The sequence below is a fragment of the Numida meleagris genome, chromosome Z (assembly GCF_002078875.1).
Source record: "Numida meleagris isolate 19003 breed g44 Domestic line chromosome Z, NumMel1.0, whole genome shotgun sequence".
Lineage (NCBI taxonomy): Eukaryota > Metazoa > Chordata > Aves > Galliformes > Numididae > Numida > Numida meleagris.
The window spans coordinates 41,406,159-41,420,616 of NC_034438.1; positions in this window are offsets into that span (position 1 = coordinate 41,406,159).

Genomic DNA, 14,458 nt, shown 5'->3' on the forward strand with positions numbered 1-14,458 from the left:
CAGATTCAAAAGAATTGCTGAAAAGCTGTGACTCAAATGAACTGTCAGTGAAATCAAGGCTTAAAAACATTCTCATGCAGCAAAATAAAAGTGTGATAACAACATGTGATTACAAATTTAGGTAGTCTGGGAAAGGACAACAGTGGGGGAAAAATGTCAGCACAGGCTTCAGCTTGGTCTGGCAAGTAGAGTCATACTTTGCCAGCACTCTCAGGCTTGTGTTCCTGCTGATGTGTCTGCCATTCCCCACACTCACTAGATTAAAGCTAGCAAGTCTATGCCTCCCAGTACCACCTCCAAGTATTTGTTCTCCATGTCAACATTGTCTAAGGGAATATTTCAGAATAGATCGCGCTCTTTGGAAGCCTTTCTTATTCTCCCTCAGTTTCACTTGAATATTTTCTCTGAAACACAGAGGCTGTAAAAATGAGGTAAGTAAAATGCATTTAGCTAACAATCAGCATTATTTTAACAAATCACTAGATGACCACTATATCTTATCTTGAGAATGGTCTCAGTTAGGCTCCGGCATGCAGAATGCTTATAACTTTTATAAAACTGATCATTTAAAAAATAAAAAGCCTCAGGAAAAATACCGTAAATGCGAAGCATAACCCTTTCCACTAATAAAGATGGAGTTAGAAGAAGTTGTCTTTCCAGGGACTCAGATCTTTAAACTTCTCAGTACACAGGACCTGAAGGTTTGTGAATACCACTGTCACAGAATCAATGGATCACAGAACAGCTGAGGCTGAAAGGGATTTCTTGAGATCATCGTCTTAAGATCAATGCTCTAATATCAAGCAAGTTACACAGGACTGTCCAGTAGGGTTTTGAGTATCTCCAAAGATGGAGATGCTGCAGCCTCTCTGGGCAACCTGTGCCAGTTTGACCACCTTCACAGTAACAAAGTGTTTCCTCATGTTCTATTGGAGTTCATTATGTTTTAGTTTGTGCCCACTTCCTCTTGTTCTATCAGTAAGCAGTACTGAGAAGAGTCTGCCTCCCTCTTCTTTATGTTCTCTCATCACATATTTATACACACTGTAAAGATCTCCTGCAGAACCTTCTCTTCTACAGGCTGAACAGGCACAGCCATCTCAGCCATTCCACGTATGAAAGAAACTGCAATCTCCATATCATATTCATGCCCCCCTGAAGGAATTGCTTCAATATGCCCATGTCTGTCTTGTGCTGGGGAGCTCAGAACAGGCCCAGCTCTCCAGCTGTGACTCACCAGTGCTGAGCAGAGTGAAGGATCACCTCCCTCAACCTGGAGCAATGTGCTGTTAGCTGTTGGCCGTCTTTGCCTGGAGGGCACGCTGCAGGCTCATTGTCAATTTGGCATCCACCAGTACCCTCTGGCTGTTCTTGGTAGAGCTACTTTTCAGCCCCTTCAACTCTAGGAATGTACTGGTGCATGGGGTTATTCCTCCCCAGATGCAGAACAATTCAATTCTTTAAAGAACAATTCAGTTCATTGAATTTCAGGAGGTTCCACTCAGACCATTTCTCCAGCTCAGATGACAGCACAGCATCTGCTGTGTCAGTCTCTCTTCATGGTTCTGTATTTTCTGTAGGCTTGGTGAGGATGCACCCCATACCAGTGTCCAGATTATTTGTGAAAATGTTAAGTATATTTAGTCCCAATATCAACCCTTAGGGCACACCACTAGAGACTGGCCTCCAACTGGACTTTGTGCCCTCAATTACAATCCTAGAGCTGAAAGGTAAGAGACAGCTATACAGGGAGATCCTTCTAGCAGAAGCTTAGACAGTGCAGTGTAAATGGCAAAATGATTTGCCTGCTGGTACAGCCTGTAGTCATTCTCAACCTGAACTACATGATACTGGCAAGAGGATTTGTAAATCTGCAGAACTATCTACAATGAGGTTTTTTCTGGCATAAGTGTGTTAACCAAAGGTGTGATTTTTCCATGGCACTCTGAAGTGTAAACCATGCTTAATGTGTGAAGGGGTAATGAAGCCTGGCTGTGACGCTTTTTCATGGCAGACATTCCAGGATATGTGCTCACCCCATAAAACAGACGTCTCCTTCTCTCAGAGCAGCTAGGGGATTTTGACAAGATTGCTGATGTTACGGAAAATATTAAGCAATAATCCCTTCCATCAACTTAATTCCCAGTTCCTCAGCTGGCTAAAAATGTTGCAACTGTTTTATTACAGTGGATAGTTTTACAACACCCACATGTTTTTTAGTTCCCAGGTTGACTGAATTTCTGAACATCATCATAAATTAGAAGTACAGAACTTGACAAGTTGTTCAGTGTGAAAATTTCTTGTTTCAAGAAGTACATAAATAGTATTAACTTTACTAATTCACTGTTTGTAATAAATATTACTTTGTAAAAGGAATTAAATGAAATACTTTCATTAAACACAGCCCACATACACACAGCTAGATATATACATCTGTTTGTATGTGAACGTGTAAATATGAGGGGCTGAATACTCAGTTCACAGGAACTGATATATTTCTTTTGACTTCAGAAAATGAAAATAACCATAATTCAGGAAAAAGCATGGATCCTTTTACAGCTAGATTTTCTTAAAATGGTCATCCATAACAACTGGGCTGTTAAATTTAAGTCATGCACTATGTATAGCCTTGAGTACTGGTCTTCCTCAGAGTCAGTCCGTTCTGCTTTACATGGTGGTGTTTAGTACCTCTAAAAATCAGACTAGTTATGTAAGATCTGCATGTTATCATCAGCTATTTACATTGAAAATGTTTGTTTATGTTTTAAAGTGCTTTTGCGTTATTAGTGAGACAGTACAGACAGATGAAGAATTATGTTATGTAATATTGTTCTTTTTTTCATCATTTCCTTTGTTTTTCCTCCAGAAAACACTCTGGAGCATTAATAATCCACATCTACACAAAAGGAGGACCCAGAAAATCATTCTGCTCTCAAGCGGTATCTCCTGTACATATCTCTGGAGTAGGTGAACAGAGCTGTGTTGGATATGGTCTCCACTGGCTCATGTCAAGACCTGCATTTTGGCCTGTGGCACCAGCCCCTGTGGTAGGACAGCATATTCTCCATGTCCCTGCAGCTGCAGCTTCTTTCTCCATCAGCTTTCAATAAAAAGGGAAGCACTTCCACTGAAAATGGCTTTGAGGCCAGATGCCTGATGGTCTGCTTGTGCTTGATAGGTGTGTGCAGGATTTTCAGGTGTCCTGAAACACACTTGGAACAAGCAGTGCTTCCCTGCCTAAGCTGTTGGATGCCTGAAAATCTAATATCAATATCCAAAGTCCTGGGAATCTCCCTGGAAATAGACCTCAGGGTGTAAAAGGGGATGTACCTTTGGAAAATCAAAGAGCTATTTTTGGAGGTTACAAAAAGCTGTAAAGGGAACTACTGAATACAGACACATTTGGATTGTTTTCTCTTGCTAGTCTATGTATCCTTAAGGGAACAGCTGGAATGAGGAAGTTTAGGTTTAGCTCCAGTCAGCTTTTACTACAGTTAGGGAAGTTAGGCAGTTAGGGAATTGTTAGCATTGTTATGGGATCTTTTCCAATTAGTAGAGACATGTTATCTCTGTATGGAAAAGGTCTGCCCTCCTTCTGAAGGAAGCAGAACAACAGTTATACATGAGAATAAAGCAAATTCTGCTGTTTTTTGCTTTTCTTCCCAAATAGGCCTTTTAGAAGAATCAGTGTTAGAAATAACTTATATTATCTTTTCACACGAGTCAGGTTATTTGCACTTAGGCAGATTTAAAAAGACCCTTGAGTATATGAGGAATGTAAGAAGAGGTAAATATTTCTGAAATGGGTAAACAAACAAAGTGGACGCTCTTAAGCCAAAAGCTCTAGATTGCCTTCTTGCTGGTGTGTCATTAGATATTTGGATTATAGATTATTTGGAAAGAAACAATGAGGTTTTGTCTAGACATTTTGATATTTTTTGTTATTTATAGTTTCCAAGAAATCATGTACAAAGTCTTGTTGCCAAACTTGGAGATGTAAGTTGTTACACATGATGCTGCCTGTTTGATGAATGTACCAGTATATTTGCCCTCGGTCTCAAGCATATAATTCTGCCTTTGTCAATTTCTTTGCCATAAGTACAGCAAGCCAATGCTGTAAATAAAGTTGGAGTGGCTTAAGGCTTCTTCATAGCATAGATGAAATAGAATTTTGCTTCTCTACTTGCTGACAGCAAAATAGAGCAAAAAAATGATTTTTTGGAAGTGGTAGAGCTGCTGCTGAGGAAGGGGATATAGGTAGGAGAAGAAAGTTGGGAGGAATCAGTTGGGGGTAGGAGAAAGTGGCACAGAAGAGTCACTGGCAGCTCAGGGACCTCTTGGAGGTGGAAGGTGGGGCAAGTGACATTTCAGTACAATTTCTTGAGGATCACAACCAAAATTACTCAGAGTTATATCTGAGAGAATGAAGAGCTCTCCAAGGCCCTGTGAAGATGGGCCCTCAGGCAGTAAGAAGGACGTGAGGTTGCCACAGTTCCCTTTCTTCTGGTTAGCAGAGGTTAGTGTATTCATAGCTGGTGCTGGCAGCTGGATGATGGTGAAGTGAGGGCTGCCTATAGTAGCCTTTTTTTTCCGATGACCCTCCATCATTGGCACATACTCCCCTGCATGTTGCTAACTTTTGCAGCATTGGATGCTGCACTGGTCTTTTTGCTCAGCTTCTGTTTTGTATCTGCTTGGCTCTTTCATGCCCAATGAGCATCTTCAGCATTAGTGAGAGCAGCTGGACTGAGGAGAAAGTTTCTTTGCAGACGACACCAAGCTGAGTGGTGCAGTCGATACACTGGAAGGAAGGGAAGCGATCCAGAGGAACCTGGACAGGCTGGAGAAGTGGGTCCATGTAAACCTAATGAGGTTCAACAAGGCTAAGTGCAAGGTGCTGCACTTGGGCTGGGGCAGTCCCAGGTATTTATACAAACTGGGGGAAGAACTCCTTGAGAGCAGCCCTGCGAAGAAGGAATTGGGGGTCCTGGTGGACGAGAAGCTGGACATGAGCCAGCAGTGTGTGCTTGCTGCATTAAAAGAGGAGTGGCCAGCAGGGAGAGGGAGGTGATTGTCCCCCTCTACTCAGCTCTTGTGTGGCCCCATGTGGAGTACTGCATCGAGGCCTGGGGCACCCAGCACAAGAAAGACGTGGAGCTCCTGGAATGGGTCCCAGGGAGGGCCACCAAGATGATCAGAGGGCTGGAGCACCTCTTCTACAAAGAAAGGTTGAGGGAGCTGGGCTTGTTTAGCTTGGAGAAGACTCCGAGGAGACCTCATTGTGGCCTTCCAGTACTTGAAGGGAGTGTATATACAGGAGGAGGAATGGCTGTTTATGAGGGTGGATAGTGATTGGACAAGGGGGAATGGTTTTAAACTAAGACAGGAGGTTTAGGTTAGATGTTAAGAGGAAGTTTTTCACACAGAGGGTGATGACGCATTGGAACAGGTTACCTAAGGAGGTTGTGGATGCCCCATCCCTGAAGGCATTCAAGGCCAGGCTGGACGTGGCCCTGGGCAGCCTGGTCTAGTGGTTGGCGACCCTGCATGCATCAGGAGGTTGAAACTAGATGATCTTTGAGGTTCTTTTCAACCCAGGCCATTCTATGATTCTATGATTCTATGATTCTATGATTCTATGATTCTATGATTCTATGATTCTATGATTCTATGATTCTATGATTCTATGATTCTATTATTCTATTATTCTATTATTCTATTATTCTATTATTTCTGTTGCCCTTGAAACACCTGGTCAGCAGAATCCAACACATGCTGGCACAGCACTTGCTTTTCTGGTGTCAGCTCTTACTGCTTGGACAGAGGCAGGTGCCAAAAGCCCCTTGATACTTTGGCCAGAGCAATCTATTTTTAAAGATATTTTGTCAGTTCTTCATATTCCCTCTGTCTTGCACAAATTTGCAATTTCAGACTATTGCCTGCTTGCCTGAAGCTTTTCCCCAGAAAACAAATGTACATTGCCCCAGTCAAAGTATGCTTTGACTGTGCTTAGGAAGAGGACTGTCTTCAAATTGTTAAGAATACAACACACAAGTCTGGAATGTACAGAAATACTGAATATAAAACCCCAAATATAGATCTGGAAGCTATGTGAAACGCAATCATGTCCTGAAACCCTTTAAGCATGTTGGATAGTAATCTGCAGTAGTTTCATTACGTTTATATGACCATGTGGAGTTAACACGAAAATGAAGTTATGCCATTTGGCACTATGTGGTATTTCCCTGGAATTTCAATAGCTGCAAGATTAATGAGAAACGGGTTTGGGTCAGCTCTCACGCAGATTACCAGCATGTTTGTCCTTCCTGTGCGTGGGATTTGCCTGTGTGTCGGTGTGGTGGACTGTGTACAGGGGTTAGCAACAGAGCTTGTTGGTGCCGGGCCACGAGGGGGACCCAGAGGCATACACTGCTCAAAGCCGTTAGCTTCCAGCCTGGATTTTCTGAAAGCAGCTTTTTTGTCTCCTACCTTTAGTTTTCAGGAATTTTTTACTACTCACCTCCAAGCTTTTTGTGGGAAAATCTGAGAAGGGCTCTTACCAAACAATCTGCTTTAGGTAATGAATGATTGCTGAGCACACAGAGAAAGACTGTGTATGTTCTAGGCCGATAGTTATAAATCATGTGAAAACTTGAGGAGGAAAGGATCTACCCTGGTATATTATACTGTGCATGCATAAAAGAAAAATATCTTTTAAAAAAGTCAGCACCTGGAATTTTCCCATTTTTAGTATTTTTGAACATTTAGCCAAGCAGACAACTGTAGATGTGATGAGATAGTTCCACAAATTAGAGGAAAATCTTATTAAAAATAAAGTTGCTCCATAAATATAATAAATTGGAAACATTCTCTAATAGTCAGCTTTGCTGCTGCTGCTGTTACTCCAATAGCTGTGCCGTTTCTAAAATGCCACTGCATGTGGCATTTCTTCCACAGGGCATTTCTTCCGCAGCAGTGGAAAATATCTCTGATATCTGCTACTTTGGTACGGAAATAGCAGCTCTATCTGCATATAGACTGACTCAGCAACTTCATTAAGTAGTCCTGAGAAGTACCTTCCCTGGTGAGGAGATCTCACATGCCTTCCCAGTGGGCTGCTTCCCCTTCTTCTGTTGCATGGTCAACAGACGCAAGGCAGGGTTATGTCCATTGCACTGACTCTGTCCTTCTGCTGCCCAATTATGCTGTTTTAGTCAACGTAAATGACAAAGTTTTCATCATTACAAGGGTTATTTCCACTGGGTAGGGGAGCCAGGAATTATTTTACTGCAGAGACAGTTTCTTGTTATTCAATGGAAAACTAATGTTGGTGAGCAGCAGTGTCATAATTTGGCCAAAGACTAAATTAAGCAATGCTGTGTTGCATCTGTACAGCATCCTCTGCCTGAGATCAATTACAATTGCTATTAAACCCACTCAATTTGTTATTGGAGGAGGTGATACAGTATCACCCCTGATTCAGTGACAGGGAGGGTGGGGCCTTGCGGCTGAGTCAGGAGCGGGGCCAAGAGTGGCCTAGGCCTGGTCTAGGAGGTGAGCATGTGTCCCTTCTGTGGTCTTACCCTCCTGCTGTCAACCCACAGTCCACCTCTGCAGGCCTGGCAGTGCTGCAGAGCTGCTCTTTGGTCACACACCTGCCAGAGAGGCCCTGTGGGGATTTCCTGAGATCCTGCATGCAGGGCAGGCCATGCGAATTCTGCCTGCCGGAAAGAGCTAACTTTTATTTCCACGTCTGTGTTGTGTACCAGGAATGTACAGTATAAAGTGCAGTGACAAACTGATATTAAAGATGGTTCCCTTCCCTCTCTGCTTTTTCTGGCAGCAGCAGGACATGCACCAACAACACACCTTCCATTACTAATATTTTGAAACCCAGAGCAGGAGAGTGCCTCAAACCGCAGCCTTATAGCATAATGAAGAATACACACAGCTGCAGTAACAACCACATAATTATTTAATTAGTTTTTGACAGCTTCAAATTGCACAGGCAAAGGAATGCGTGAACCACACTTGGAAATCTGCCAGCAAAGGTTTTACACGTACACAGATGGTTTTAGCTATTGTGAGCGCAAAGCCAGGTTGCTGTACATTTACTGCAGAACCTAACAGCATATCATGCACTGCAGGTTTATAACAGGGGAATAAAAATGCTATGTGTAATTATTTCTTCCCCATTACGCCATAGTATTGATTTCATTGTATTTAACTTTCCATAGCTGAGTCCTGTGAGACCAAAGATGGGAATATTTTAACACTAACTTAAGTAATCTGTAAAGTAACAGCTTCTTTCGGCTTTTGGAATAAGCAATCATAATACCACTAATTAACATTATATATCACTTTCTATTTTAAAGTCCTCTTATGGATATGAATTAACACCTCTGTTAGGAGGTTAAATATTGGTATCTTTATTTTGAAAAAGAGAAACTTGAAGCTCAGAGGAGTACAATAATTGGCCAGAGGCCAAAGTGTGATTCAAGGACAAAAGAGACAGCAAATTAAGAATTTCCTTAGTTCTCACTTCACTCTGTGGAGAGCTAGAGCAAGAAAGTTCAATATAGAAATAAAGGAAAAAGAATTGCTTGCCACAGAACTCATGGGGAGGGGAGTGGCATTAGTAGCAATCTGCCTTTTTAAAATAGATTATTCCAGAGGGGAAGATAATAATTTAGGAGCGAAGCAAATCCTAGTGTACTGTAAATATTTGCTCTTCTGCTGCTGCGGAGCCAACACCCATCTCTCAAATCACTCCAAAGTGTTTATAATTTCCATGTGTTGCAAGCTCCATGATTTTGTATTAGAGCGGAAGTGATTTCTCGTGAGTGCACCTAATTAAGGCTAACAGTTTAAATAAAACATGAATTAATTCAAAACTTTACTCTGAGCTCTAAATGAACACAAACTTTGTCTGCGGCTTAAAACGTTAAGTCCTATTTTTTCCCACATAATTGTAGTTTTCATATTTTCCAGTCTCTGCTTTTTATGGTTCTGGCTGGGATAGGAAATGCTAAAAACCCACAAGAAAAGGTTATTCCCAGAGAGCTGTGTAAGATATTCACAACAAAAACCTAAACCATGTGGAACACATGTGGTTTCAAGTTTCACAAGAAAGTCAAAACCCAGACTCTGTTGAAGTTTATGACATGGTTTGAATGAAACTGGTCCCATTTTCAAACAAATCTGGTAACATTCCTGGTTTTGAGATGAAACCATTCAAAATCACAGTTTAGCAAGGCCTGGGGAGAAGTCTCAGTGGCGCCCAGCAGGTGAGAGATGGGCACTGGGAGAAGCACTGGAGCTGCGACAGTGAACACAGTGCTGGTGGGTCTCCTAATGTGGTGTGCTGTAGTGAGAAGTTGTATTGAAGTCAGTGAGGGGACACAACCTCTGAAATGCAGATAACATGCACTGCTGGAGAGGCTGGGGGGCTCCCATCATGGCCCTCATAGAGCATTCCACTCTTCCTTTACAGGTGCTTCCAGTACACATTGGAGAGTAAAAGTTAGGAAGCCACAAATTCTTCAGAACTGCACCCACACTATGTTGTGTTCCATAGGACTTTTGTTGATATCCTTGAAGCCAGAGGGAAAGCACAGCTTTGTTTTACTTACAGAGATCATTTTGACTAAGAAAGTGAAAGACTGTTAAGAAACACTTACCATCTGTGATGATATCATGTCCACAGAAATCTTTGAAAAGGCCAAATCCTGTGAAGGATATTTGCTTTGGTGTCCTGCAATAATAATGCTGGAAATCAGCGTTAACAGGTACAGATGTTTTTAAGAGCTGTATCTAGGAAACTTGTTGATGCTGCAGCCTCAGACTCCAGAGATGCTATCAAAACAGAAATCAGAATTTAAATTCTGGAATTGCTGGGACGGACAGCAGAACAGTACTTTTTCTTGTGTGCTCCTAGAAACATCTTTAGCTGAGCTATTAATAATTCTGTAGGTTACTGAAACTGGAAAGGTTTAAAATCAACTTTACCTTTAATAGTCTTTGCTGCTAATTGATTTTAAAAATTCCAACACCATAAGAACTGAAAAATAGGCCAGAAAATTTACAGTCAAGGCTTTAATAATAGAGCTGGAAGAAAATATTACATTTATAGACAGGTTTATTTCTTCATTGCATGCACACAGATAGCAAGATATTTTCCCATATTTATTGTTATGTTTGGGAGTATTTTTCTGAGAAAGTAAAAGCTGCTTTCTCATGAGGCCAAAATTTAAGCAAAGAAAAGAGCAGATGTTTTCTAAGTACACAGAAAAAAAGCATATGTCTGTGTATAAGGTAATAGCTCCATATCAGGCTACTGAATGCAGTGCATAATTTCCCTGTTTAATGATGAATATTTTGTAAGTACAGTTCTGTGAGTCCAGCAAAGTCAGGAAAATAGTTAGGTTCACCGATGAAATACAGTTCTTTAAGGCTGCAGTGTTTTCATCCTCACTCATTTTGATTAAACATAGGTCACGCCTGTGTGCAAAAATTATTTACTATCCTGTCACTACATTTTTTTTTCTTGCAAATGCCTCTGGGTTTCAGTTGATATAACGAAATCCGTGTTGCTAACACATCTTTTATGCGGCATGATTTTGCTCTGAATCTTAACAAATATATGTAGTGTGCAACTTGAATCATTTGTGTCCACTGCTGTCCCTTTTTAATAAAATAACTAAAGGAAGCAGTTACCAACATCCAACAACCTTCTTCCCTATGATCCTGTCTTACCACACATTTATCTTGTCCAGACTAGCTGAAAATTTCCCAGATGACTAGGATTTCAACACTTTCCTAAATGACCAACAAGTGCCTTCGAGCTTTCTCTTTGATATCATTCTCTCATTCAAGAAGAATTGTGGGAAACAGCTCCAAAACATTCTTGTTTTCTTTCAAGACCATCCTTTTCCCTAGTGCATCCAAAAAGCTGATAGCAGTTAAGCTTCTGGGACACTGAGATGTGCTGTGCTGCACTCACTGTCTGCATCTCCTTTCCTGCCTATTTCCTTGGCTGCAAAGTTTTCCAGGCAGAGGCTGACTGGGCAGCGCTGTCCCTGTTGCACTGAGCTGTGTGGGTGTATCTACCCCTTCACGTTTGCTTTGACATCTCAGCATTTGTGGGCTGAACATGACTGATAAGTGAGAGCTGTGCGTGAGGGACATGAAAAAGTGCAGAGTGAAAAATTTCCCTTTTGCTTGCACGATAGTAAACATCGTAAATATTTTTTAGAAACAGAAACAAAAAATATAAGAGAGTCCAATTTAGTGCAAACAAAACAGAATGGAAATGGAAAATTTTGTCTGTTCTGTTTCACTACCAAAATTTATTTTGTATGCTGCAATGTTTGTCAACATAATCATAATAAAAAGAGTAGAATAATTCAACAACTGATTACAAAGACCCAGGAGGGGCATGCTGTGTTTAAAGATCATATAAATTTATAATGGTTGCATTGCAGAATGGCAATATTTTTACTTGGAAAGTGTCTAAGGCTGAGTTATGCAGAATCATTAGCATTTAACAGCAAGATCAATACAAATTAAAAAAGAAAAAAAAAAGGAAAATGAAATGAGAAAGCAGAAGCTTCTATGGATACTGCCAAACCATTAATCAGCTTTGTAAAATCAAACACTTGGGCAAGTTTCCCACCACAAAATCGGCATAAATTCAAGCTTCAAGCTTCAAGCTGCTTATATTTTTTTGGCAGTTTCTTCCCCCAGTTTTCTGATGGATATTTGATAACCTATCAAAAATATTAAAATCAGTTTTTTGTAAAAAATAAATTTAAAACTTTTTTGTTGCTTATTTACATAGTAAGATTTTTCTATCTCTTAATGCTGTATTAAAGATCCTAACATAGTGCTACCATTCTTTTGCTTCTAGGAAGCCAGATTCTGCCTCCTTTCCGCAGGTGGACTACTCTGCTATTTGGTGGCATTAGACATAGCACAGTCTTGTCTTTAACAATTAACATGTATTATGTTGTCTTTCTTTCCAGAACAAAAATGAAATATCATTATGTCACAAATTGTTCCAGTGGGAATTGGAATGGGTGCCAAGCTCTACATTTATTAACACTCAGTTGCTGAAAACTATTTGTTGCGCTCACTTTGAAAATGTCAGTGGCAGGTTTTGCTTTAAAGAATGGCTGCAATGCAATCATTAACTACCATACACATCAATTTGAAATGATGGAAATAATTGCCATTGATAGCTTTACTCTGTAGAAGCCTATTTTCTCCCCTTCAGAAGCTTTTTTATCTTGGCATACTGAAAAAGTGAACAAACACAAGGAAATGCTTTCAAAATTATCAGCTTCTAAGGAATACCAGTAATCACTTTGCATAATCCACATCTGGGCTCAATCCAGTTTTCCTTAATTAGCCACAAATGCAATGCCTGTTGCTATGTCTCAAATTTTCACTGCATTTACCTATTAAAATGCAAAATGAATTGGATTCTCATGTTAAAGAATATTACTTAGATGGTTAAGTGGATTTAGAAACTATGACATTCCTTGCACTATAAGTAGTACAAAGGTGATTTTTACAACCAGGGCACTTCCATTGTGTGAAATCACAATTGCTGCATTTCCTAGCAACAAATATTTAACAGGTCAGTAATCAGTAAATCACACACAGATGCTTGGGCCTGCTGTTCATCCTGTAAATACAAATATTATTATATAACAGAGAGTAACTATAGCTTCTGTGTGTCCAGGGTCCCTCACTTAGCCTGGATGTGGTATTCACATCCACCTACAAGACCACACTGAGTGAACATCAAGGCACTATGGTTAGCTGCTCCATGGGTAACAATGCTGTCCTGAGAATCGATGATCAAGAAGGTGACTTGCCCTGGAGTATCTTATTGCTGTAAGTTGTATGACACATGAAGATGTCCATTGTGCCTGTGCTGGGAGAAGAAAGCACCTCTCCTCTAGACTTGTGTTGAACTTGTTACCAAAGAAAATGTGCTCTCTTAAACACACACATGGCAAAGGAACAGTGCAGATAGATGAACAGCCTCTTCCAGCTCTCAGCCATTACTTGTGAAAACATTTCTCACTGTGTCAGTCATAAATATATGCGCCACTGTCCACCCAAAACACCAAAGAAGAAACCCAAAAGTGTCCTTTGGCATCCTGTCTGCTAGGGAAGGATTTTGAAGTGTAGGCACCACCATAGTGGGATGCTGGCACTGATCTTTTCTAAGAGCTCTGTCTAAGAACTCTAGCTTAGAAAAGAGAAAAAAAAAATCAACTTTGGTTTTCTTTTTAAATACAAATCTGAAAGGAAGGAAAGAAACAACATCTGCTTTCTTTTTATCCTCTTTTTTTTTCCACAGGTGGATTGTTAAAGGCATGATCCAAGCCTTTGAGAAACCAATAGAATCCTTTCCAAGGGCTTCAGAATATGATAGATCTAAATGGAAAAGAAAAATGGCTGATAAGCTGATTTGGCAAAAGGAAAACAATGAAAAAGTGTATGGGACTTGGTTGAAGCAGCATGCTTGCTAGATTACACCTTGGCTTCTAAATCCCTGGGACCGATTCTGATGCCCCCTGGGCTACTTCTGTCTCCTTCATCTCCTGGCTGTAGGCTGCAAGGAGCAGGCAGTGACTGCAGGCTCGGATCTGTGTGATGATCTGCCCTGCTCCTGACCTGCTCCCAACTGGCAGACTCGTCTGCCTCACTGCCAAGGAAGGCTAAATAACATTTGTAGATAATTTGCCCTGGAGCAGAGCTTCAGTACAGAAATAGCTCATTTTAAACAGCATTACAACAACAATAACATCAACAAATTTAAATAATATTGACCATTCTTGGAATGCTTCCATCCCGGTCACCCTAATCCTGTGTAGACCTAAAGCAGCTCTTTGAAAGTCAATGAAACTGCACTGCTGGGACTGCAGTACAGAGCTGCCCCTCACTTGCACAGTTCTGTTTTGCAGAAGCAGCCAAGTGGCCCCAGGAGGGTTCTTCAGAAATGGCACTGACATGGCTGCCCTGTTCTGATTGGATTGGGGAGGTGTAAGATGTGGAAGTCCAGCCTGGAGAGATGGAGCTTAAACCTGGGAGTTTGGGAGATATTTTCATTGTTTACTACAATTCCTTTTTTCTTTAAAGACATTCCTCTCTGTCCTTCAGAACTCCAAGCACAAAAAGCACTCATTTGAAATATATGTTTATGATGAACCAGGTCTTTTTTGAGTGTCATGGTACAGCTTTGGTGATTTGACTGGAAACAGGCCTATGTATACATGTGGAGGCTCTGGTTGACCGTATCTTCTCAGGGCTTGGCCCAGGGCTGCAAAAGTGTGCAGAGAAATCGCTCCCAAAATATGCTGGCCAGCTGTTTCATACCTCATTTATCAGTGACAGCAGTTGGGGATTACATGTTTCTGCTTTCTAAAATGCACAGCTAAGGAAG